At 35.2% G+C, this 26,666-nt stretch overlaps 1 protein-coding gene and 1 long non-coding RNA gene across 5 annotated transcripts in view; one reads left to right on the top strand and one right to left on the bottom strand.

The window, feature by feature from the left end:
* Positions 1–13,478, bottom strand: part of cntn4 (contactin 4) — a 445,220-nt gene extending 431,742 nt beyond the window's left edge. For both annotated transcript variants that reach the window (XM_009302657.4, XM_073953300.1), the window contains exon 1: positions 13,315–13,478. The gene's annotated coding sequence lies outside the window, so the exon portion shown is untranslated. The remainder of the gene's footprint in view (positions 1–13,314) is intronic.
* LOC141386351 (uncharacterized) overlaps positions 1–26,666 on the top strand; it is a 123,394-nt gene that overhangs the window by 47,033 nt on the left and 49,695 nt on the right. The window lies entirely within an intron of this gene.

Here is a 26,666-nt window from a genome sequence, read left to right as displayed (position 1 = left end):
GGGGTCAGGTGCCACGCCTCCTTTTAAAAATCGTACCATTTCGTACGACTGAACTCGTACGAATTCGTACGAATTAGCCACTAAACTGGCAAAACGTAAAATACTTACGTTTTCTCGTGAGATCAGGCTGTCCTCATCCACCACCAGTGTGCAGCATCTACCTGGATAAGGCAACAGCAGCCATTTTGAGCCAGACCGCACATCACACACCAGCTGATAGGTAGAGAGGAGACGGAGTGATAGGGCCAATTATGACATGGGGAGGGTTAAGAGGTCATGATGGACAGAGGCCAGTGGGGAAATTTGGCCAGGATGCCAGGGTGAAACCACTACTCTTTTACAAAGACAACCTGGGATTTTTAATGACCACAGAGAGTCAGAACCTCGGTTTAACGTCTCATCCTGAAGACGGCACTCATTGAGCTGTATAGAGTCCCGGTCATTATACTGGGGCATTAGGACCCACACAGACCGCAGGTGGGGCGCCCCCTGCTGGCCTCACTAACACAATTTCTGGCAGCAACCTAGCTTTCCCATGTGGTCTCTCATCCAGATACTGACCGGGCACAGCCCTACTTAGCTTTGGTGGGTGACCATGTGAGAGTTGTTGAAAACAAGACAAAATTATAAAAAAGGCTTGCCTACAAATGTTTGCATACATGATATATAAATATTTAATTATTGATAAAATTATTTATTATAACATAAATGTGATTCAAATTAAATAAAATGTGCAGATTTGGACTTTCAAAAATGTATAAATTTTTAACAGGGTTTTTTTTCATAGATTTTTCCAAACTAACTTCAGCTTTCAATATATTTTTAACTATTTAGAAATACAGTGTTTGGAAATCAAAAAAATGTTGCATTTAATGTCCATGTGTACTTTATAAAGATGTATTTATTTTATCTTATGCAGGACTTTTCCCCCAGTTTTTTCCAGGCAAACAATATGCAGATTTCTGCATGCTTTTAATCGTTTAAAACAGCTATGTTCTAAAAGATCCCCCAAACCCTCTTTAGAAGGTGGGATGATAGACATGTTGCAAGGCCGCAGGCATAGCAAAGCTACATTAACTCCTTTTTTTTTAGTGATAACTTTTGTTTAAAAGTGGCCAGATTGCAGTTTATCAACTTTTTGAAAGGTAATTTTATTGCAATGTGAGAAGACGACAGTAAGCACAGGAGAGAAAACATTAATATTCCATCCTATTGTTTACTAGAAAAAAGACATTTATGCTTGTAATGCAGTTCCCTTTTAGGCCCAGACTAGTGCACATCTGTGAAAGACCAACTCTTTTCAGCACATGATATAATGAGGTTACACTGTTTGTTAGGACACCAGTAGATTATTTTACTTTTTAGCCAATGTTTTACAGGGTTACACATGAGGATATTCCAGCCTCTTAAAGCAGTCAGCCAAATGATTTAATATTTGTTCATCAAATATTAATCTGGTGTTCATAATTTAAGGGATTTGTTGGCATGTGCTAAAACTACAGTGTGTCAAAATTAGAAATCATTCAACTTTATACAGGTAACACATTAAATTAATAAGGAAATTTACATTTTTAGGGTAAATATTTCAAAAAAACACCTTTAAAGGTGGCGTTTCATGCAAATCTGGCTAGAGGAAAACATAAGAACTTACAATAAAGTAACTATCATGATCACCAGTAAGCTAACATTTGCAGATCGCTAGGTAACAACAATTCTGCCACTAAACCGAACTACAACTCCCATCAGTCATTACTACAATCACTCCTTCCACAGCTGACAGTCTTCTGTCATGTAAGGGTCTGGGACAGAGGTGAAGATCCATGTGCAGTTTATTACAAAGAATAGTCAGGCAGGCAACGATCAAAGCAGGGGTAAACAGAAGCATGCAGGAAATCCAAGAGCGTAGTCAAAAGCAGACAAATAGTCAGGTTTACGTCAAGGTCTGATGTGACGCTGTGCACCGAGGCTTCGAAACATGTATCAATAAAAATGATACATCTCGCAGTGTACCAGAGTTTGATTCGTTTTGCTATAATCATGTGATTAGTGACATTCAAAGCTTCATTTTCATATATAGCGCATTTACTGTGTATGGCCACACACCCAAAGCGCTTCACAATTATGAGGGGGGGTCTCCCACACACCACCACTAGTGTGCAGCATCCACTTGAATGATCCAACGGCAGCCACAGGACATACACCAGCTATAGGTGTAGTGGAGAGACAGTGATAGAGCCAATTTGTTTGATGGGGATGATTGGGAGGTTATGATCGTAAGGGCCAATTGAGGGACTTTGGCCAGGACACCCCTACACTTTACGAGAAGTGCCATGGGATTTTAATGACCACAGAGAGTCAGGACCTCAGTTTACCGTCTCATTCGAAAGATTACTAGATGAATGAGTTGGTCAGTTGTGAACATTTGACACTTTTTGCAACAAAGTGCTTTCCCACATTTTAACTAGCAGAGGTCCTCATCGAGCTCTGATTTGGAAAGCTTCAAGTAATGAGCCTTAACTTGATAACTTTACTTGAAAACAGATACCTGAGCCACCTCAGGTGACTTCTCTCGATGTGGAGGAGCAGCAGCTCTACTCCGAGGTCCTCCTGGGTGACAGAGTTCCTCCATCTATCTGTAAGGGTGCGCCCTGCCTCCTTGTGTAGGAAATTCCTTTCAGCCACTTGTATTAGAGATCTTGTCCTTTCCGTCATGACTCAAAGCTCATGATCATGGGTGAGAGTAGGAACGTAGATGGACTGGAAAATCCAGAGCTTTGCCTTTCAGCTCAGCTCCTTCTTTACCACAACGGACTGGCATTACTGCTACTCCCTTACTTATGAACAAAGCCCCAAGATACTTGAACTCCTCCACCTGGGATAAGGACTTACCTCCAACCTGGAGATGGCAAACCACTTTTTTCCAGTGCAGCACCATGGCCTCGAACTTGGAGGTGCTGATTCTCATCCCAGCTGCATCACACTCTACAGCAAACCGCCCCAGTGCATGCTAAAGGTCCATGCTCGATTAAGCCAACAGAAAAACATTGGTTGCGATTAATAGAGATGAAATCAGTCCCTGAACCAGACCCCCTCCGGCCTAAGCCTGTGCATAGAAAATCTGTCCATAAACATTATGAACAGAATGGGTGACAAAGGGCAGCCGTGCCGGAGCCCAACATGCACTGGAAACAAGTCTGACTTATTGCCGGCAATCCGAACCAAACTCCTACTCTGACAGCCCATAACAAAGCCTATACTCTCTGACCACATACTCCCAGAGCACCTTCTACAGAATGCCATGAGGGACACGGTCAAATGCACGGTCCACAAAACACATGCAGACTGGTTGGGAGTATGCCCATTTATTTATGTTTTTGAATTGCATTATGGAACATTGATCTTTCTTCCAACAACGTTTAACACAGAAAAGTTTTTTAAAAAGTTACTTTTATTAACATTTTTAATAGTTTAAAATGATATTTTGTCTGGGTTGCAGTAGGGCTGTGCAATTTATCGAAAACCCAATTTCGTTTTAGGCTTCTAACAATTATGAAAAACCATTAATCAAGCTAAACGATTATTCCATCATACACCACCCCTTTTCCAGTTGTACACATTTGTTGTTCTGCAAAGCTCAGTCACATGTGGAAACGACTAAAAGCATGTCCTGTAATGCACGGGATGCACATTATTCATTGATGTACGTTTGAAATCATTCATATTTTTAAAAGTGCGAAAGAGCACATGCTGTTGTGGGTATGTGCCGAGCTAAGCCTGGGCAAAGAATCACCAAGAGGCGGCACTCTAGTGCGATTAGAGAAATAGCCACTAGATGGTGCTGCAGCCATTTTGGAATGAAAATTCCAATAGAACAACAGCATTTTATAAGTCTGTAAAATAAACTATTAAAAGTGCTGATGATTGTGATAGTCAGTGTTGTATTGTTGACTTTTAAATAAAAAACAAAGCAGCTGCTTGCCATCGTGACAGCAATGAGATCCAATGGACAGTCGATCGCTTTTACTCCAAAATGGCGGAATCCGAAGCTGTTGCTGGGCACTGTTGTTGCAATGGAATGTTCTATTGAGTGTCGCCTCTTGGTCATTCTAGGCTCTTTGGCCTCGGACAGGCTCAGAGGCGAGCAGATCACACACATGTCTAACGCCATCTTAATGTGAGCGCTTTAATGGTCCAATACATGCACATTTGTGTCAGAGCACGGTGTTTAGTGATCATTTATATTAACCCTCACTTGTGTAATAAACAAGTTGAAAATAAAATGGAATATCAAAAATGGAACCCATCAAAGTTCCATAATGCAACTCACAATCATAAATATATGGAAAACCCTCGTGCGTCACAAAATACGGAAACTTAATTCATTTTTAAAGTGTGTGCTGTTTTCAATGTAAGAGATGTTGGAAGGTGATCTTGTTAAATATGATCACATATTAATCTGCGCTGCTGCAGATGTAAAATTTTTTGTCTATATACCAAAATTTATCCGTTAACTGTTAAGTTTACATTTTGATAGGTTTAGTTTTAAAATTTTATAGATTAATGATTTGGGAATACAATGCATTTAGGTACCGTATGCAGCAAATATTCTTAAAAAAAACAACACATTTCTGTAAATGATTTTGACAAATGATGAACTTTGAGAGCATTGAGACGGCTCAGCATTATCACTCCCCGTCCTTGTCCAGAGATCTGCCAAATTGAAACAGAAGGGCCCATAAGGGAGATGGCACCGTTCACTCATAATTTACTCTCGTTCAATCATGTAGTTGGGTGAATCTCCCAGGAGTCAGTCAGTTGACATTCTGACTGTTTGTGGGATGTAGACATGCTACGGAAAGACCCAAAACTTAATCAGATAATTCCTCTGAGAGTCTGTTCTGCCAGGTAAGCCACTCTGGGACCTGGCCATTTTTTACAATTTAAGCAGAGGTGGTGATCAGAGAGGTATACTAGAGGCTGGTGTATGACAAATAGCAGTTGCATAAAGTTACTGATATGGCAAGTACAAATACTAGTCACATTAGGTTATTGATATTTAAGAGACAAACCAATCATTTAAAGGTGCACTTGTTACTGTATGTTATTTTAGAATCCTTTTTTTTTTTTTTTTTTTTTTTTTGAAATTGTCTAAATGTGTTTAAGGTTTCATTCCTGGGTTGCAGATGCCCTTTCAGCCGCAAAACAGTACACTCATACATTATGGATAATTTACTGTAGATTATTCAATTCACATAAAGTGCGTGTGTTTGGACTGTGGGGGAAATGGTGCACTTGGAGGAAACCCAAACCAACATGGGAAGAAAATGCAAAATCCACACAGAAAGGTCAACTCGCCAAGCCAGTATTCCAACCAGCGACCTTTTACAGTGCTAACCACATTAGCATGACTTTAACTGTATATAATTTTAGTTAGTTGTCAAGGTGACACCATTTCTTAGTTTTTAAAAATTTCAAAAACATGTATTCGATCTTTGTGTATTCACACACTGTTTTACATTACTCTGATTTTACTATAACATATACTCTGCTCATATCTAAAAAAAAAAAGAATTTAATACTTTTTGTGAGGCCAATGTGTATGCTTTTCAGAAATAATAATAATTTATTGATTTCTGTCTGTTTCCCTAGTCCTGATTCTACTGTTGTTGGATCCATTTGTTTCTCCACTGAAAAAAATCCAATCATAAAATCAGGTCTTCATTTTTAGACCTTGTCATCACAAATCCTTCTTCTATTTCCTATTGGAACAATCTATCTGGTGATTTTAAATGGTTGTATGTTTGGTGCAGAATTTTTTTAACAAATAAAATTAAATAAATATATTTAAAAATTATTCACAGATTTTATCAAGTTAAATAATTTTTACAAAATTTCAAAAATGATATTAACATGTCTTGCTCTTTCTGTGAGACTTCTTCTGAATCTGTTGCTCACTTGCTTTGGGAATGTCCCTTTGTTAAATCTTTCTGGTCTGATGTGAATTCTCTAATTGTCCAAAAGGTTTGTGGTGATTTTTCTTTAAGCTATCGACATATTGTTTTGGAGTTTTATATTAAAGAAAAACAATTCCTTAATTCAGCTCTGGCATAAACCTCATTTTATTTATTGGAAAGTAAGTTTTATACACAGATTCAAATTTTCTCAATGTAAGCCATTTTTTTTAATACGAAAATTGGAACTGCATTTAAAAACCATCACAGACTCTCACAACAAGCTATTAAAACTTATAAAACATGTGCTTTATGTAATATTCTGCATTTAATTGTTTTATTTTTGTCATGTGCCCTCATTTATTTTATTTTTTGTTTCTTTTTCTCTCTCTTTGTCTTTCTTTTGCTTTACCTTTACTATATTTATTTTAAAATTCTTACATTTCTCTTGTTGGAAAAAAAAAGTTATATTTCTATGTCTTGTACTATACTTATATCAGTTTTGTCTTTCTATTTGTTGTAATGGCCCATTGTTATTGCAATAATAAAATAATAATAATAATAATAATAATAATAATAATAATAATAATAATAATAATATATATATATATATATATATATATATATATATATATATATATATATATATATATATATATATATATATATATATATATATAAACAAAAAAAAACATGCATTCCACATGCATAGCATGGCATCGTTAAACATACAAATGATAAATTTAAAACATAATGTGCCACTTGAAAGCAAGCAGATACGATAAAAGTTTAGTAACCAAGCTGAAATCATCACCCGTTTCCTAACTTTACACAACACAAACCAGCACTCCAGGATTTCAGTAGGCTTTAATATCTGCACCAGCGTCTCTCCTGAATGCAGGCGTCTGAGGGGGGGATGTCGAGCTCCGTGTGAGGAGGCTGCTTCACGGTCTGCTGCCAATGATAAGCCTCATGACTATTATTCATCTTCACCGAGCAATAAGGCAGCAATTAAGCGCTTTAATTTACAGAGCAAAGCAGCTTTGAGAAGCTATACATCACCATGTTTCTCTGTACGCAACACTTGTTTGCTACGACGTCCCTGATTGGTTGAATGATTCCGGACTGTGCTGAAATAATAAAGGTAATACTTGATCTGGATGTTTCGTGGTATTACTGCGTTAACGGTGATAAAGCTGAGCGTTAACTTTTTAAGTGTAACAAACAAGCTAGCGCTAACAACAGGAAGCTTACTGTATAACTTAGCCTGAGCTCATACGTTTCAGCATGAGATGTTCTACAACACTGATCCCATCAATGGGGTCAAGTCAAAAAGTCAGTGACACGAGCAGTATTATTCAGTGTTAGGAATTAGTATGGCCATGGTTATGTGATATATATATATTAATTAAAAAAAAAAAATCTGCAATAGGGCAATTTTGTAACAAGGTGAGTGTATCCACGTAATATATTACAGACATACTTATGGACCCGATTCACAAGATGTATGAACAGTCATCACAGCATTTTATCCTAGAAGATTTTTATTATTTAGATTTTTTTTTTTTTTTTATTGTCTGAAGAATTAGATTTGTTTGTAAATACACTCACCCACCACTCTATTAGATGCACCTTACAAGTAACGGGTTAGACCCCCGTTTGCCTTCAGAGCTGCCTTGATCTTCGTGGCATAGATTCAACAAGGTACTGGAAATATTCCTCAGAGATTTTGGTCCATAGTGACATGATACCATCACGCAGTTGCTGCAGATTTGTCGACTGCAAATCCATGATGCGAATCTCCTGTTCCACCACAACCCAAAGGTGATCTACTAGATTAAGATCACCGTGGAGGCCATTTAAATACAGTGAACTCATTGTCATGTTCAAGAAACCAGTCTGAAATTTTCCATGCTTTATGACATGACATTCCTGCTGGAAATATAGAAGCTGCGTACACTGTGGTCATATTTAATCTAAAACTGCATGGTTGAAAGCAATCTAATGTAGGTGTGTGACATTACCTGTAGGGCTGAACTGCTTGAGTTTGAACAAACATCCACATTGCTAAGTTGCTTTCTTATTTGTGAAGAAATAAGTTATTAAAACTATTATGTTTAGAAATGTGTTGAAAAAATAGAGGGGTCTAATAATTCAGACTTCAACTGTAGGTAGGGGGTGGGGGGGTGGGGTGGCATCATTAATAAACTATGAGAGTTTGCGTTCATTGAAAAATAAGAATGATTAAAAAAACAGTCCCTTAAAAGTGACGTTGGCCCACTTCATCCAAACAGGCCAGCCCCGGCCAACTGGACCCAATTCTGAGTACTCACACTTGTTAAACAAACTGGGAAACGTGCCTGGGCACAGTTCTGTCAGCATAGTGTGAGTGCACCCAAAGAACATAACAGAAATTGACTTTGAGTGTGTCAGCACCTTAAAAAATTAATAGACATAATCACGATTCAGAAATTCAGAATTTTATAGGATCAGCGAGAGAAGAATGTGATTAAGCCAAACGAAGTGATTTATAACATCTCTGGCATGGAAATGAGCTTTATTCAGTTCCCTTATTAATATGAAAGGCGCACAAATTTCATTTCCCTTCACTAGCTAGGTGTTATTTTGTAAACAATCATTTCCAGTCAAGAACCCGCTATGCCATAGGTGTCACAACGATGACAAAGTGCCTAAACCACGCTTCATTTCAAATAAATTATTCCACGTTATTGACGCTCAGCGCAATCAGTTTGTTCTCAATAGCGCCTGATTCCGACATAAGACGTGGATTTCGCTGAAGAGCCGGCAGCTGCTTAGAGGAGATAGGGCTCAGACCTTTTCTGTTCTTGTTGCACAAACAGGATTACTTTAATCAAGTGTCGTAGCTGGAATATTTGACTATCTCACCCTCGTCACGTCTCTGCTTTTCCGCTGCCACTTTCGAAATTTACAGATTAGGAGCCATTCTTACAACTTCCATACATTAATCTCCATAAAGAACTAATACACATGCATATGAATACAGATGTGTTAAGGGCTGGAATGTCAAAATGTATTATTGAGATGATTGGAGTCTTTGGAAAAGTGTGAGAATACAAATGATGGAAACTTGCTACTCTTTTTTTTTAGGAGAGAGAGGACTAACAATCTTTCATATTTTAATGAAATCTTATAATCTTAAAAAGACTGGCATCATCACAAATATTATTGCTGCATTAAAAATGTCCTCTTTTAAGTATATTGAAGGAAACTATGATCTAACTTTGATATATTTTATCAAGTGCTTTGAATGTAATGAAACAAATTGTTTATGCTGCTACATTCCACTAGCCATATTTACTCTGACAGATTTTACAAAGTGCAATATAGAAACACATGGATGTTGTGAAATGCAGTGGGCTAATCTAAACTACACTAAGGTGCTTTATATATCTGTAATACTGTGTCTCTGTCAGTTCCAATCAGGGCTTATGACATGTCCTTTGCCACGCAGTGCAAATCTTTAAAGCCGCTTGATGCCTGATGAGAATTGCCACCAACACTGCATACCGCTTTTCGAAAAATAAGTATTAAAGTTATGTCAGTCAGACTTTTTTGTCTTACGCAATACTGCATGCAAACAATAGGGCTCAGGTTCCCCTACATCAGGTATTACGTAAACAGACAAATAAAAGGCACACTTACATAAACACACGTTCTATGCACATTGGCCTGTATAAATTAAATATGTGTGCATTACTGTATAAAAAAATACCTTAAATTCAAAGTAAATTACTGACTTAAGGAAATTCACAACAAATTACTTTCAGGTAGTTTACATTAATTTACTTTGATTTTGTTACATTAAATTGAGAAATTACAGCCATATACTGTAACTTCACAGTAGATAGTAAAGTCCATTTCTATGATTTAACAGTATTATCTTGTAAAAATAACTATATTTTACAGTGAAGCAGGGTTTCCTCGGCTAGTCATTCTGACATTTATTCTGACTTGTGGAGATCAGAGATCATTTTGGATATTTGATTACATACTTACTTTGTTCCAGTTTATTATGTTTTTTTTTTTTTTGGCTAGGCACATGGTTTACGTTTATTAAAAATGACCATGTTTTCATGTTAACTTTATAAAATTAAATAAATATGCAGTGCAATTTAATGAAAATTTACTATGACATTCACGTCTTTTCAAAACAGGATAAGTTATTTTTTGAAGATTCAACCAAATTGTTTTTGGGGCTGCAATAACATTCTGTTTTGTTTTTGTTTTTTGATATCAAAAAAGTGTCAATACTAGCATTAAAGTTAATTAATATGAATGTCTTTGTTAAATAAAATAAAAATTGTTTGAATTCCTATAACTAACATGCAAAAGATGTAACCCTTCTAACAGTAATTTGCTGTAATCATGCTAATTTGGTTCATTTCACAATAAAATTTGAATACAACACATTATATTGTGAATATTTACAGTTAAAGTAAACATTTAAGTAAATATTTAAAGTCAAACATTACAGTAACATGTTGTAAAAATCTGGATTCCTAGAACAGGGCTATTTAATTGGCAGACCGTGGGTCGAACTTGGCCCTGAGGCAGTTTGTTCTGGTCCTCCAAATAGTGTTAGCAAGACATCAAAAATTAAATTTAGTTCAGTCGAAAAATAGCCCCTAAATTTATGAAAAGACATGCATCTTTTCAATACAGCGCGAGCTGCAGTTAAAGGCTGCGCAGAGCGTGAGTCACCTGACATCAAGCGAGTGGCAAGAGCAGCTGAACATTTACATTACATTTACATTTACATTTAGTCATTTAGCAGACGCTTTTATCCAAAGCGACTTACAAATGAGGACAAGGAAGCAATTTACACAACTAAGAGCAACAATGAATAAGTGCTATAGGCAAGTTTCAGGTCTGTAAAGTCTAGAACACATTTAAATACTTAATCATAAAGCCTTCTCAACACCGCGTTTCTGTTGCATGGGACGAAGCTGTTGCAACTAAAAGTTATGCCACCTGTGCACTAGTTTCGAATTTATACATCAAGGCTAATATGCATGCACACTAAATTAACTAGCAGCGGGCCATTCACATATTGCATTTTTTTCTGTGCGCAAGTTTGTTATTTCCAATGTAAGAATATATACGCACAGATGCACGCATTAGATAACGACTCACACTGTAGCGTTGATAGTTGTGCGTGGCTTTCGGTGCAATGTAAACAAAAGATATGTTAGACAAATTATTACAATTTATTAAAATGATTATGTATGCATGAATGCAGATGATCACAACAGTTCATTTAACTACCTAACTAATTAAAAGCTTAAATTTAAATTAGATGTGATAACCATGAAACCTCAGACTATATAATCGTACAACCCAAAATCTATAATTATTCCATCGATAATTGTTATTCAACAATATTCGATATTGTAAGTACAAAACATAAAATGTGTCTGAATGTAGAAGAACCTACTTAAGCAATACATTGCTTTTGTTGTGCTCTGAAATACAACATTTGAAAAAAAAAAAAAAGCCAATGCAGTGATGGTATGTAGTTTCAAAATGCAATATATAAACGTTTTCATGTAGAAAAATCCAATGTAGGGGTCTTAGGGAGCAAAAAAAAAAAAAAAAAAAAAAAAACAACAACTATACAGTATGGGCTCTTATATGCTGTGTCACTCATATTGCAAGTCCTGTCTCTCCAGCCTCTAATTTAGGATGCATTTTATGAACTGGCCCCCATGACAAGACTGGTGTACAAGATGACAATTGACCAGGAAAAAAAAAAATGAAAATCTATCAAACTTCACACCTTAAACCTAAAACGTACATGAATGTAAAATAATTATAATAATAAAAATAAATGAAAACTACGATGTCATACAAATGATAAGCAGCATTTATTAAATGTTCAACTATAAAAAAAGAAAATATTTTATCATTGTTAGTTAAACTATTCATTAGTTCATTAACAATGTAAATGAGCAGATTTTAAAGAACTAGGCTATATAAATATAGGGGACTAGAGGTAAAGTTGGTTTAATAGTCGCACTTTCATTTAGTTACAGCTCCCTATATTGTTTACTATGGTACTTTGAATATTCAAACAGAAATCACATCTAAGTATGACTTGAAAACAAACATACGCACCATTTAATTGACTGTGAACAATGTTGTACTTTGATAGTCATCGGCTGCTAATATAAGTTTAATTTTTAGAAATTGCAATTAATATTTTTTTTTTCTGAAATATGGTGACACGGTGGCTAAGTGGTTAGCACTGTTACCTCACAGTAAGAAGGTCACTGTTTTGAGTCCCAGCTGGGTCAGTTGGCATTTCTGTGTGAATTTGAATGTTCTCCCCATGTTGGTGTAGGTTTCCTCAATCCAAAGACAAGCGCTATAGGTGAACTGAACAAACTAAATTGGCTGTTAGTGTGTGTGTAAATGTGTGTATGGATGTTTCACAGTACCCCCAGTTGCAGCTGGAAGGACATCTGCTGTGTAAAACATATGCTGGATAAGTTGGCGGTATTAGGGAGAAAGTCTGAATGTGTGAATATAAAATCAACTTTACCTCAATGAGAGGACTGTACTGGACAAACAGCTTAAAATCTGTCTTTCCATACAAACTGATCATTAAAACAACTCAAGCTTCCAAACAAACCAGATCATTAGACTGAAATAAGACAGATGAGAGATCATTTTTTATGCTTTTTTTCCAGCGCCACACATATGGTCATTCATGAGGTAAGATAATTGTTTATTCTGTCGTTCTGCTCGGTAGTAAAAAATAAATAAATAAAATACTGGCATATTAAAAACGGCTTAGTCATGTTGCAGGTGCTACATTGGAAAAGGAAGATCTATATACTTTATGTTAATTAAAACAAGTTACTCATCAGTCCAGGTGCAGAATCATATTCAATATGAGGATTTCTAAACAGACCACATCCAATATTTCGATGACAGTTTTTAAATATAAACAGTAATTGACAAAAATAAGCCAATTCATTCCATTTTCAAGTGTATTGATCAAACACAGGACATTCAATTATGAAAAACCAGCCTTATCTATTATTTTCTACCTATTATGAACATTTCTGAGGAAATGAAAATGAAAACAAAGCAACACTAGTTAAGAAAACTTGTTTATACCAAGCATGTCCATGACCTGGAAATACGAATTCAGGCAGCAGAAAACAAACATATCCACTAACATCAGGCTCTTTCATTTATCAGAAGAAAGCAGTCAAATTATGAACTCCAGTGTGTTCATATATATGAAGTGGACATTAGATTCATATTGGGTTCAATTGAATTTAAGGCTTGAAGTTGATTTGAGGGGTTTGCTTACCTTAGCAAGATGTACCCAGAGAGGAAATAGCATTCTGAGAGATCCTCTTCAATTTTTAAGATTAGGTTTTATCTTCCTCCTCATTTTATGGTGGGTTGCATCCATTTTTTTTTTTTTTTAATTAAAACGTTAGAAACCACTTATTGAGTTTACTTTTCTATTCTGAAACACTTCCCAGTGAAGTTGAATGTTTTGGGTGGAACAATAAAAAGAGCCCGCCTACTTTTTTAAAAAACAACCAATAGTCTTTGGCTTTCATTCGGTCATGAACTATGATTTGTTGAACTACTGATAGGCAGGATTTGGATTTAGGGTTTAGGATTGGCTGTTAATCTGGCATAATTTGTATAATTTTAACAGATGCTAGCTCAAACACAACACATTTTAATTACCACAATCACAATTAATGAAAGATAGCAAACATCAAATACAATAAACAAACTTTAATCAAAGGAATTTAGCAATTTTATTTCAATAAAGGGTTCCAAAAATAAGTACAAGATTGATTAAATTCAACAAACGTAATACTCTAGTACTAGAATGTTTGCCGTACTTTTAATTGTACTCTTACCTTCCGGGAATGAGTGTACAAGCTGATGACAAATGATCAGATCTATTCTGTTCAAATCCTGAAGGACGACATCCTCAAACATCCTGATCTTTGTGTTGTGTTGCAAATCCTGCCTAGGTGTTCAAGAGTGTTAAGGGTGGGTGAAGTACTTATCCACTGAAGGTTTTCACCTTGGGAAATACAATTTACAGACAGTGTATACAATGCAGTGGATGAAGAGAGCAATTGTTTGTATTATACCCTTGTATTTAATTCATGACAGAACTGATAAAGAACAACCCAGTCATACCTTTAAAACATCTCTAAATAAGATTTTTAATAGCATTTTAAAACTTTAAAAGTGAAATTTAAAATGAAAAGTGATTTTTTTGAGCAGTGCAGCACGGTGGCAGTGTGTAGCACAATCGCCCCACAGCAAAAGGTTGCTGGTTTGAGCCCCGGCTGGGTCAGTTGGCATTTCTGTGTGGAGTTTGCATGCTCTCCCTATGTTAGCGTGGGTTTCCTCTGGGTGCTCCGCTTTCCCCCACAGTCCAATGACTGGCCATAGGTGAACTGAATAAACTAAATTGGCCATAGTGTACATGAATGTGTGTGAATGTAAGAGTGTATGAGTGTTTCATGGTGTTAGGTTGCAGCTGGAAGGGCATCCGCTGCGTAGAACATTTGCTGGTTAAGTTAGCGGTTCATTCCACTGTGGCTAACTCTGATTAAAAAAGGGACAAAAAGAAAGTTAAGTAAGCGCAAGTTTAGTAAGCTGTACTGTGCATGTTTTGAACTTGAGAAGCTGATCTCATGAGGAAACTTAACTATTTCATGTATTGTCAGGAAAAGAACTGATATGTATGGATTCACTCACCTTCCTTCAGCTTATTCCCTGCTTTATCAGAGGTCGCCACAGCAGAATGAACCACCTATTACTCTGGCACATGACTTATGCAATGGATGCCCTTCCAGCCATAACCCGGGATTAGACCACAGTGATCCCAATGCTGGGAAACACAACACACTCAATCATTCAAACACACACTATGGCAAATCTAATTTTTCGCAGAAACTACATTGCTAACAAAAAATAAAACAAACGTTGGGTTCTACACAATCGATTTGTGTTGGGACAACATTAAAGGACTGAAGGTACTGTAACTTAGTTTTTACAAATTTAATTGAATTAAACATGAAACTATTTAGTTGTGCCCAAATAAACTCAAAAACTTAGTTTAAGCTTTATTTAAAAAAATAGTTTCAACAAACAGCAAACATTTTTTTTGTCTACACAAAAAAAAGTGAGGTTCCACACAGTTCCTTCATGTTTTTCCAACACAAATAAAGTTAACTCAGTTGTTTTTAACCATTTTAAGTGGATTAAACATAAACAATTTGGTTGCACCACCCTCAATGAAAACAAATAAACCAAAAACAAACTCAAGAATTGTGTTGATTTAGTTCATTTTACATAAGTAGTTTGAACAACCAGCAAAAATAATTTTTGAGTGTATTCAGAAACAGAAGAACATGCAAACTTGACACAGAAAGGCCTCTTGATCCAGCCAGGACTCAAATCAGCGACCTCCTAGCAGCGAGTCTTAATGCAACAGTCCTATCTACTTATCCACCTAAACCCAACTGTCAATGCTGAAAAAAATATTCAAATATCCTTGGATTTACTCTTTTTTATGTTAAGTGGTTGTAAACAATTAATGTGGGCTGAATTTAAACAAACAAATTAAGTTGAACATTATTAAATTTAATTAGTTTGTTTAAATTCAACACACACAAAAAAAAAATTGCAACAGTTTTGCATGCAGCACTTTTTCAGTGAATGGGAGATGAGCAAAACCATACCAAGATTTACAAATGAGATTATATAAATCCATACAAATTAAGCCGTGGTCAGACTGCATTTTTCTCCCCATAGACTTTCATATGCACACAAATGGCACAACAAGTTTTGTAGTTTGCTGCGTTGCAAAGTTCAAGCTTGGTGAACTCTGACCCGGGAAATTACACCCATTGACTGTGTCAAGACCTCTCTGGAGAGAAAGTTAAAATATGGACCAATCGCTCGCTTTTTTTAACATCTAATCATGTTGTTTAATACCGACCCTTTTCACAGCGCCATACAACAGAATTGTTGCAAGCACAAACTCTAATGTGACTGCAGCTTTAGCCACTGAAACAAAATGTTTGGGTGAGATTGCATTGTGAGTACACTTACTGTAGCATTGTTTACGCCGGTTTCTATGTCAGAATTAGATATCAGGATCTGAACCTTTTTAATTGTCAAGAAACTCAGACTCATTCTGAAAACGTACCACTATTTACATTTCTGGAGAGTGCCAAATACATCTCAGGATGTATGTTGTTTTGCAGTTTTTGTTTTCACAAATCCACCAGAGGCCGCTGTGTACACTTTTTGAGATCTCAAATTTCTTTCACCTGCTGTTCTTGTGTAAATCCACCTGAGACCGCTGTCGACTGACTGACTGACTGACTGACTGACTGACTGATCGACTGACTGGCCCACCCTCTTGGTCCCTAAACCCAACCAAAAGTTTTTTTTCATAAGCATGGCCCAGTAGCACTCGTTGTAAAGACGAAATGCAGCCATACTGTACATACTTCTGACTACATAATTCTGGTTCTCCAGGAATATATATAGGGCTACATTTTCAGAATGAACTTACTGTATGTTGGAAATGACAATGATGATGGGAAAATAGGGAAAGCAAGCAGACAGATGCCATGTTTTAACAAAACTCGATGAACAGCTTTCAGATATTCGACTTTGGAAATTCACAAAAGTGGTTAGGACAGTTTTAAAGTGCCAAATGGAGGTGTGTGCGTGAGAGAGAGAGAGAAAGTGAGAAAGAGAGAGAGATAACCCTGTATACTGTCAGTCATCTTCTCTGGTTCTGTGGAGGGAGAGGAGGCTCCCAGTCTTTTTAATTCTCCGTGAATCTTCTGTCCATCACCACACTTTATCCCTGCTTTAGAGCTCGGCTCAGACTCACGCACTGTCACTTTCCTGACAAACTACACCTATGCACGGAGACACATCATAAACTGTCAGAAAAAGGGGGAAAGAATCCACCCAACTCAAGAAAAAGAGGAAACCTGTACAGATAAACTCCATACATATTTCCCTGCACACTGCCATTGAATAACAAGACATTTACTTTTAAAACTTCAAACTACCATTAAAACTTTTTTTTTTTTTTTACAAGTTTAAAGGATTTAAATTACACGGCCAAATGAATAGTAGCTTCAACACACAGGCTTTGAAGCTTTTTGTTATGTTTAACCTCATTTTAGTCTTTTAATAAACCCAGCACATTATTATGGATTAGGCTCTTGGCTAGAAGCTGCAGGTAAGCAATTCAAGTAGAGGTTTTAATTTGACCTAAAATTAACCATGCCCATTTTCTAGAGCTTTGACAGCACCCTACTTGGATTAGCCATTTTAATTATCACAAATGTCAAGCGGGGCTAAGAACCTGCTCACAACAGGCTAAAAACACCAAACAAAAATGACTGAACCACTGATAGCATTTTCTTGGGGTGTATATATCCCTACGATTCAATGAAATCCCAGAATCCCAGAGACACGCTCACGGTCATTAGAATTGCTTCAGTTTTTTATTTTTTTTATTTCTTCTTGATGTCCTAGTATAAAACTGATGATAAAAATACACGTCAAATTATATATGCAAGCGTGTCTAAAATCCAACACATAGACATTAAATAAAAATTGCAATAGAATGCAATAAAGATTTAAGCATATATTAATAAAAATAATGTTAGAGTTAGATTTGCATACACTTAAAAAAATATATAATATACAGCTCACAACTTTAATGCATATAATTAAAAGGTGCATGTTTTGAGTATTCTTTTAATATAAAGAATGTGTATAGTGATTATTTTATTCATCATTATTTAAGGTTAATATACTGACTAGTTATTTTGAATAACGGAATGTTATATTGTAATTTATATAGTTTATATAGTGTATATATATTTATTGTTACACATTGTAATGTCCTGCATATAAATATTCCAAAAATTATTATTAAAATATTACAATTTGAAAAACAAATCTGTTGTTTAACAAGAAGATATTGTTAATCTATTTTTAAGAAACAAAGTGCTCACATACTTACAGATATTAAGAAAATGCATTCAGCATTTTTGTGTTTTTAATGTTGTAAGCCACGAGAATGTTTTTTTTTTAGTTTCACATTATGTAAATTTGACTGTTGATTTATATATATATATATATATATATATATATATATATATATATATATATATTTATATATATATATATATATATATATATATATATATATATATATATATATATATATATATATATATATATATATATATATATATATATATATATATATATGAAGGGGGTAAACTTGTCATCAATCCCAGTTGTAAGAGCAACACATAGTAACTTGATTTAGTTGATCATTTGGAAAAGTGGCCAAAGACCCACAATTCTCACAGAAATCAGTCAAGTTTGGTGAAGGAAAAATCATGGTATGGGGTTACATTCAGTATGGGGGTGGCATTAATAACATCAACAGCCTGAGGTATCAAGACATTTGTGTTGCCCATTTCATTACAAACCACAGGAGGAAGCGAATTCTTCAGCAGGATAGCGCTCCTATCCTGAATCCAAATAAATCTTGATGAACTCTAGGAGTCCTGCAAGAACGCTTTCTTTGCCACTCCAGATGACTATATTAATAAGATAGTTGAATCAATGCAGAGATGTATGGATGCAGTCCTCCAAGCTCATGGCAGTCATACATAATATTAATTATTTTTCCACTGCACCATGACTTTATATTTTATACTGTACATTATTTCTGATAACTGACAAGACTTTTCTCTGAGCAAAGTCAGACCTTACTTTCCTAATTAAATAATTAAAAAAATCAAAGCATGATCAAATTCTGATTTGGTAAAATAAGCGTAATGTAGAGGCCTGCCTTTTATTAATGCCACTTCTGATCCTAAATGATCAACTAGAAGTGTAGTTATTATTTTTTGTTTCTAAAACTTGGATAGGCGACAAGACTTTTGACTTTTTTTCAGTGTATGGATCTACAGTAAGGGGGCTTCCCTTATAATACAACTAAAACACAGATTGACGTTAAAAAAAAAATAAATAAATAAAAGATTAAATAAATAAAAACTTGCTAAGGATGCATTGTCTCCCAATTGATAAGACATCCACTCATGAGATATCCCTATAACCTAAAAATGTTCAAAGTCAGAATATAATGGAAGTTATTGTGATAAACATCCAATTGAAACAGTCCTGAAATCACATTGCATAAATGTTTTGCATAAATGATTTACATGATTTACTTTTTTTTTTTTTTGGTGGGGGGGATCATTCCCATCTTCCAATTGGATCATTGGAAGATGGGTGTTACTAAAAAAACAAAAAAAAAACTGAGGAATAGACAAAAAGCAGGGCAGAAACCAAACGCCCCAATAGCCCCTCCCAAAAGGCATTCAATATGACCACAAGTCATTTTAAGGTTGAAGGCAAGGTTATACTATTTAATAAAACAATATATGGTCAAAATAATGTTTACAAAATAATGAAGTGCACAGATACATTGTTTATAGCAAGAACAGTACATTTTGATTTCATGACGACTTTTAGCATTTTAAAAGTGAATCACTTAGTCAAAAAACAGGTTAACCTCTTGATAAAACGTATCAAGTGTTTACTTCTTGAATCTCACTGTTGTGCTTGCAGTACTTGAAAAGCTGTACACATTAAACGGTACATATAAAAAAAAAACACACACACAAGTGTACTTTAGGCTTTAAATTTGCCAATTTTGAGCAGAGTTTCAAAAAATAGGCCATCTATTATTCATTTGGGCAACATTTTTTTGAACACTTCAGAGGATCTTGCCGTGGGCTCTCTACTGCTCATCAGAACAGTACACATAAACAGTCTATGTTGTTTGATCAGCTTTTTGTACACCAGTTCTTAATATTCACCATGGTGTCAGAAGTAAGAGTCTTCTGTTGGGCTGACAGGTGAAGTAATGGCCCATCTTTCCTCCAACTTCTAATCCTGTTTACTCTCCTCCTCGGATGCTGCCTTTCCCGTCGTTTGGAGTCTGGGGAGAAGCTCTGTAAACACACAACCTTCTATATTCATGCCAATTTACAGGCCTAGCAGCCCAAGGCTCTACTTTTGCAGATTATGAATGCTTTAACCTGGCTTTCCACACCTCTTGGTAATTTCTTCGGGTTTATCTTCTCCGGACCACATTTTCTAACGTGTGTCACTTTCGTGTGCATTTACATGTATAAACGCCGTGACCGCATTGGCTCCGTGAAACACATATAGAGCTTTTCTTGATACGCCGCCATGGCATCAAATTCTACTGGTGTGCAATTGTCAAATTAAATGATTAGTTTTGCATACCAAATTAGGTCCGTGATCAGTTTGATTGAAGTGGTTGAACAAATGAAGTGATATTCTAAAGCATGGAGCAGTGGAAAGGCTGATTTCTCTTTGGCATGCGTGTACAGTATGTGTGTGTGTATTTACGTCTGCCGCATGATATGTAAGTAATGCAGCAAATTAGTAAATGATGGCAGCCTCTCTTTAGATCAGGTGCCACTTACATCTGTGTATTTAATTGATAAGGGAGAGTGTGGGAAATACTCTAAGTGAATACATTAGTGGCATTACAGAGCTGACTGCAGGCATACAGATAATGTGATTAATATGAATCTTAAGGTGAATTTTTATTATAAAATAAGTAAAAAAAATAAAATAAAATAAATATATATATATATATATATATATATATATATATATATATATATATATATATATATATATATATATATAAATATATATATACATACATACATACATACATACATACATACATACATACATACATATATATATATATATCTATATATATATATATATATATATATATATATATATATATATATATATATATATATATATATATATTTTTGCTGCCAAAATTGAAAGGAATATTCCCTGAAGAAAAAAAAATCATTTTAATTTACTTCCTTAACTTCATATTTCTTCCTTTAAACACAAAAAAAAAATATATATAATATAAGTCAATAAATCAACAAATAAATCAATCAGCAAATCAATATATTAATAAAATTAAGATATACATAATGCTTTTACTTTACTCATCCTTGTGTCTTTCAAAATACATTGACTATTTCTCTTTAGGAAAATATGTCAAAGATTTATAGCAGAAATTGAGGATAGTATATTTTCTGAACATTAAAAAAAGTGAGTAAACGTTGCTTTGAAAGCAACACCCACAAGGAAAGAACCTATGTGCGCGTATATGCGCATATATTAAATCTACAGTTAAAGTCAGAATTATTAGCCCCTCTGTTTATTATTCCCAATTTCTGTTTAACGAAGAGCAGAATTTTTTCAACACATTTCTAAACTTTATAGTTTTAATAACTCATTTCTAATAACTAATTTATTTTATCTTTGTCATGATGGCAGTAAATAATATTTTACTAGATATTTTTCAAGACACTTCAATACAGCTTAAAGTGACATTTAAAGGCTTAACTAGGTTAATTAGGTCAACAAGGCAGGTTAGGGTAATTGGGCAAGTTATTGTATAATGATGTTTTTTTTTTCTTTTCAGTAGACTGTTAAAAAACAAATATAGCTTAAAGGGGCTAATAATTGTGAACATAAAATGGCTTTTAAAAAATTAAAAACTGCTTTTATTTTAGCCAAAATAAAACAAGTAAGACTTTCTCTAGAATAAAAATAAATAAATAAAAATGAGACATGCTGTGAAATCATTTACTAATTATGAGACATGCTGTGAAATTTTCCTGTTAAATATCATTTGGAAAATATTTTAAAAAGAAAAAAATAATTTAAAGGGGGACTAATAATTCTGACTTCAACTGTATGTGTATTAAAACATATCAACGTATATAGGTTTTTTCCATTTCGGCAAGCTGACTTCACTTAAAAAAAAGTAAAACCTGGAACTGTTAAGTTTTTATTTTATTTTTATTTTTTTTTTATAATTAAGCAAATAATACAGATTTTAAGGCAACATGTTTACTCACTTGAAATCATCAAATTGCTTTAAAATAAACAGGTAATTTTTAAACAGCGATTAGTTCATTCTATGCAGTATATAAACACTGTAAGTAGTATTTTTATACCCATTGACATGCAAAATAATATATTTACAGTTGTTTTCATGGAGTTAATATGAACTAATCCTAACTAATATTAACTAATATAAACTTATTAATCTTAAAAATATAATTTTTAATTATGACAGGAAGGAATTAACTCAGACAAAAGTCTTGTCACGAAGCAGAAAAAAATACAGTATAGAATACAAAGTCATGGTGCAGTGGAAAAAAATAATTAATATTACGCATGACTCCCATGAGCTTGGAGGACTGCATCCATACATCTCTGCATTGATTCAAATATCTTAATAATAAAGTCATCTGGAATGGCAAAGAAAGCATTCTCAAAGGACTTCCAGAGTTCATCAAGACTCTTTGGAGTCATCTTCATTGCCTCCTCCTTTATCTTTTCCAGACATGCTCAATAATGTTCATCTCTGGTGACTGGGATGGCCAGTCCTGGAGCACCTTGACCCTCTTTGCTTGCAGGAACTTTAATATGGGGGCTGAAGTATAAGAAGGAGAGCTATCCTACTGAAGAACTTGCCCTCTTCTGTGCTTTGTGATGTAATGGGAGCACAAATGTCTTAACACCTCAGACTGTTGATGTTGCCATCCACTCAGCAGATATCTTGCACGCCCCCATTCTGAATCTAACCCCAAGCCATGATTTTTTTATGACCAAACTTGGTTGAACTGCTAGTCCGTATTATGACTAAAGTATAATAGCACTCATCTCAATTAAGTTCAAATGTACTTCTGTCTCCCAGGTGGTGAATTCAGTTTTATGGCCCTCATCTGCCTGTACTTGAGAACATCTAAATAGGTTGGCAGGTCTCTCAAACCCTCTTCAACACTCCGACCGTCTTCTCAACCTCTGCTTTTAACATGCTGAACTTCTAAACCATTCATTATCTTACCAGTTTTTCCTCCCTGTGCTTCTGCACTACTAACAAGTGAACTATGACAGCCCTATTCTATCATTGAAATGATTAATTTGAATAGCCAAAGGTTTCCTCACAATTATTTCTCCATTTATATATCCGAGGGCCTTTATAAACCGCTATGGCTATCTGCGAGAAATCTGGGCCACATTTTCTCCATTCATTTTTGCATAAGATCCATTACATCGCCGCAGGGGAGAATTTTTAATCTGCCCCACTTCAATAAGCACATCTCTGCCTATACCTTGAAAATAATGTAAAAGTAGTGAGAGGGTTATTATTTATCAGTGCCAATATTAATACGAATACACAGAAATGCACTGGTAAAATGTCTAGAGCAGGATCTAAAAAAGATTGTATTAAAAATAAAAGTAAAACAAAGACATAAACTAACCGGAAACTGATAATACCTATTTTTTTAATGATATGTGCTTAACATTTAAAGGTTTTTGTTAAATGAACGGTTTTGCACCTGCCTTATTAAGTTCCGTTGAATCGCACTAGAGTTTGTTTTGCCTCTTGGTGCAGTTTGTTTAGGCAGGTGAGAATATAGCAATCACACTCAAAAGCAGACCAAAAACGCATATCGAGACCTCCTTGAATATTGATTCAGGATCCTCCTGACGAGGTGGTCTCGGTACGCTTTCAACGGAACCCTGGAGCGAGTCAGTTATGATGAGAACATGACCTGAACTAAAACAGACCCAACTGCAAAAAGTACTACAACTTTTTACTTTTTAGACTAATCCAGCTGCAGTAGTCCAGTGCGCTGTGCATTATGGGATGTGGAGGAAAATTTTTTGTTGACAACGCTTTAACAACAAGTTTAAACGGAGAGAGAGAGGGAGGGAAAAATGTTATCTTATAAATCATTATTTCCAGAAGATAACCATGTCGCAGTTTATCCAAATTAATTCCTGCCTCCTCCTGAAGTGCCTTGCAATGCGCCTTTGCCGTTTGCAATGCATTAAAACATTGTTTTAAGCCACAGCCAAGGATCATTCTTGAAATGTATAGCTTGTCTAAAGTGATGTATACACACTATATAGAATACTATGACCAGGGAAACAATCAGCCAGTGCAGTCGTCCCTATAGTAAAAAACAACATTTTTGTATATGCCGGTTTGTTTACTTTCAGGAGTTCCATTGGCATTTTCCCACACGTTAATTTTGACCAATCGAAAAGCAGTTTAGGAAATAACCAGCAGGTACACAACATCATAAGATTAAATTTAGGTCAAGACGTCAGGTGACTAAAATTTAATGTCTGTCCAGCTTCTAAGGACAACATTATTTTGACATCCAATGATGGCGTCAAATTACATTGATATTTGGTTGATTTTAGGTTGTGTTGGAAAGTGACCATAATCCATTGTCTGATGGATGTCTTAATGGTAACGTCCACCCAACGTCCATTTCCAAACAAAATCCAATGTGCTCACAACGTTGGGTACTTTTGGGTACAACGTCAATATGACATCATGTTGACATTCTGTGCCTGCAGGGTATGTTTGATAACATTTGGCCAATGAGTCATGTGGATTTTGTCACATGACTGTGTTTTGGTTCTTTTTATAACTGGTTCACACCAAAGTAATCAGTTTTGTGTGAAAAGAATCGAAAAAATAGCACAAAAATGCTACATTGTATCATTTGTTGCCCTTGGTCCAGACCAAATAAACTGAAACACAGATGTGAAGGCACCCAAAGACTTCAATATACTATTGACATTGTCAAAAGAATCAATTCTTTATATATATATATATATATATATAAATATATATATATATATATATATATATATATATATATATAAATATAAATATATATATATATAAATAAATATATATATATATATATATATATATATATATATATATATATATATATATATATATATATATATATATATATATATATATAAATATATATATATATATATATTTATATATATATATATATATATATAAATATATATATAAATATATATAAATATATATATATATATATATATATATATATATATATATATATATATAAATATATATATATATATATATATATATATATATATATATATATATATATATATATATATATATATAGAGAGAGAGAGAGAGAGAGAAAAGGTTTATTTTTTAATCTAGATTGATCTCGGAATTAATCTAGATTAAAATGGCACAGGGCTACGGTCCAAAAAAAACCCCCAAAAATAACAACTGCCCCAGTAAAAGTTTTGAGAAACAATTCATGTGTAATAATTCAGAGTGGTCATTACTGAATAAAGCAGTTAGGGGCGATTCACATTTGGCTTCTTTTGCAAGTGACAAGTTTGTTATTCATAGCCGAAACAATGCTGGTGAAAGCAAACCCAGAGCTCCCAGAGTGAATCCCGGTTGGTTACATGCACGCTGATAAAATCTGCAACGCTCATGTGCTGTAAAACCAGAGTAACAGCCTTTTATGCAGACATGTTGGCACGCAATAAGTTTTGCAAGTTGACAAAATGACCAGCTAAAACCAGCTTGACCAGCCTGTTTTAAGCTGGACATAGTTGGTTTGGCTGGGCAACCATGGCTAGGCTGGTCAAGCTGGTTTTAGCTCATTTTTCAGCCTGACCAGCTAAAGGCTGATTTATACTTCTGCGTCAAACGCCTAGCATAGCCCTTCGCCGTGGCCGTCGGTGTCGCTGACATGCACCTCTCAAAAAATGTAACTACACGTCGCAACGACGCGTAGCGCAAGCTCTATGATTGGTCGGCTTGGTAGCGCTGAGTCTGGGCAGGACCGAGAGCCGCGTGAATAGTGCGAGCCTGATGGAGCGATTGTTTACAAGTGTGGAGTCCCGTGAAGGAGCTCTGGATGAAAAGTTTTGTTTTGTGTTTGCCTCATAGTTAAAGTTGTTGCATGTCCGCCGGTTCCTGCCTCAAAATGAGCGAGTTTGAGCCACTTGTACATCCCGGAAGTGTTCAGGAAAAGCAAAACAGCAGCGAAGAAATTCGACACAGAGGAACATTTACACCTCACTGCCAACTAGCGTTTCGGAAGTGTTAATGCAGACCAACAGAGACAGCGCGCAGAAGTATAAATGCACAGCTACGCGCGTTGCATGCGCCGTGGGTTACACCGGTCACTCAGAAGTATAAACCAGGCTTAAGACCAGGCTAGAAAAGGCTGGAAACCAGCCTGAAAATGGCCAAAACCCCTCTAAAACCAGGCTGGTCGAGCTAAAACCAGCTAACCAGAAGTTTTTTTTTTTTTTTTTTTTCAGTAGGGCATTGACTTATATAGTAGGAAAAAAATGCTATAGAGGTTATATCTTCTTTTGTGTTCAACAAAAGGAAGAAACTCAAACATGTTTGGAACAAGTAAATAATGAAAAGTGTCATTTTTGGGTGAACTATCCCTTTAAAATATTGGTAGCATCGTATTGTGTTCAGTATTGCGATACATAGCCTACTGTTACACCCCTGATGAAAGGTCAAACAAGATAAGGTCAAACTCTGCAATGTGAGCGAGGACTTTATTACAGCCATTTTGTGAGATTACGCAGCCACATTGGCTTGGCAAAAGTAGTGATTAGGAAGCAGCCTTCCCGTGTCCCGCTTCC

The sequence above is a fragment of the Danio rerio genome, chromosome 6, assembly GCF_049306965.1.
Source record: "Danio rerio strain Tuebingen ecotype United States chromosome 6, GRCz12tu, whole genome shotgun sequence".
NCBI lineage: Eukaryota > Metazoa > Chordata > Actinopteri > Cypriniformes > Danionidae > Danio > Danio rerio.
The sequence above is the reverse complement of the archived record's forward strand: the minus strand, read 5'-3'. Positions and strand labels throughout refer to the sequence as shown.